The 1665-nt window shown below is 62.9% G+C and overlaps 1 protein-coding gene across 1 annotated transcript in view; it reads right to left on the bottom strand.

Annotated features, from left to right (window-relative positions):
• The window catches only part of PROSER3 (proline and serine rich 3), an 8837-nt gene extending 7292 nt beyond the window's left edge, over positions 1–1545 (bottom strand). Inside the window, exons 1-4 of the mRNA XM_025192368.1 lie at positions 1515–1545; positions 1313–1371; positions 978–1042; positions 236–312 (exon numbers count right to left, since the gene is read on the bottom strand). The gene's annotated coding sequence lies outside the window, so the exon portion shown is untranslated. The remainder of the gene's footprint in view (positions 1–235; positions 313–977; positions 1043–1312; positions 1372–1514) is intronic.
• Between the last annotated feature and the right edge of the window lie 120 nt (positions 1546–1665).

Genomic DNA, 1665 nt, shown 5'->3' with positions numbered 1-1665 from the left:
ATTTGTGGGGGGGGGGGGGGGGTATGATATGCTAGAAATTACGGTAGCACTCATTAAAGGGGCCCTGGGATGGACGGAGTTAAGTGCTGCTGACCCCCCATGGGCCCAGACTGGGGAAGCCCCATCCCCTCCCAGCCCCACCAATGACCACCAATGGTGCAGTGTTATATGTGGCCATTCCCCAACCACACCACCCGAGACCTGGGTGCATCTGGCTGCCTGCCCCAGTGCCTACCTGTGTCGGGCTTTGAGGTCAGGGGGCTGCTGGTTGGGTGGGGGCTAAGCCCCTCAGAGCTGCCAAGGGAGGAGGCGCTGTGGGGACAGGGGGCAGGTTAGAGTGGAGGGGGGCAATTGTGAGAGGGCTGGGAGGGACTGGGAGAAACTGGGAGGGGAGGGCAGTGGGTTTGGAGGGACTGAGAGAGACTGAGGAAGAAGGACTGGGAAACACTGGGTGGAGGGGGGAGATACTGGGGAGAAAGGACTGGGAAGGATGGGAGACACTGGGTGGAGGGGGCAGGGGGTTTCAATGGGCTGGGAGATACTGGTGAGAAGACACTGGGGAGGACTGGGAGACACTAGGAACAAGGGACTGGGAAGGGCTGGAAGGAACTGAGAGACACTGGATGTGGGGCAGGGAGATACTGGGGAGAAGGGACTGGGGGACCAGAAAGGTCTGGTCTTTCCCAGTTCCTTGTGCCCAGTGTTTCCCAGGAGAAAGTGGGTGGGGTAGGGCACAGGGGATTTGGAGAATGGACAGGGAGACACTGGGTGGGGGGACAGAAAGAACTGGAAGATGCTGGGTAGAGGGGCTGGGGAAGACTTGGAGACACTGGGTGGGGAGCCAGAAGGGACTAGGGGACACTGGATGGACGGGGAGGAGGAATTGGTAGAAGCTGGGAAGAGGGGCAACAGTTGGGGAACAATGCACAGGGGAGACCAAGATGACTGGGAGACGCAGGGTGGGGGGCGTGCATTACCTGCGCAGCAGCAGCTGGGCTGCTCTCTCTTGCAGGCTCCAGGTCTCAGGGTCGTCTGAGCCCTCCTGGAGGACAGGGACCATGGCTACCTCCCAGCTAATGCCCCAAAAGGCCAGCACTTGCCCCCACCCCCTAACTCCAGCCTAAGATGCAGCCAGCTCTGGGGTGCAGCAGCTGGGGAACGGCAGCATATGACAGCAGGCAAGGCAAGGCAGGGCAGGGCAGGCTTGCCACCCCCCCCCACAGGTCTCAGGGATGGGGGGCTGTCCAAGGCACACAGGAACTGGCAGCAGGGCCCCGTGGTTCTCCCACCCTCCATGGGGCAATGGACTGACCGGGGAGTCCAGTAGCGGGGCATCCAGGGCCTGGGAGGCCCCTCTGGGCTCTGTGCAGCCTGTAGGGAGACAGCATAGCTGGGGAGGGCTACCAGAGAACGACCCCCCCAACCCAACACAAGGCTGCCGAGGGAGGGAGTTTCCCTCCTCCCTTCTGATCAGCATCCTGCACAAGAGACCCCGGGTGGTCGGGATCCCCCACCCTCCGCTCCCAGGGCTGCAGAGACCCAGGCATCCGGACTCCTCCAGCCCACTGCCCCCCTGCAGACATCCCAGGCCCCTAAGGCAGGGGGCAGCCGAGGCTGGCGGTCTTGCCCCTGAACCCTCCTGCCTCCCGCTTAAACCCCGCCCCC

The sequence above is a fragment of the Alligator sinensis genome, unplaced genomic scaffold, assembly GCF_000455745.1.
Source record: "Alligator sinensis unplaced genomic scaffold, ASM45574v1 scaffold113_1, whole genome shotgun sequence".
NCBI classification, from domain to species: Eukaryota; Metazoa; Chordata; order Crocodylia; family Alligatoridae; genus Alligator; species Alligator sinensis.
The sequence above is the reverse complement of the archived record's forward strand: the minus strand, read 5'-3'. Positions and strand labels throughout refer to the sequence as shown.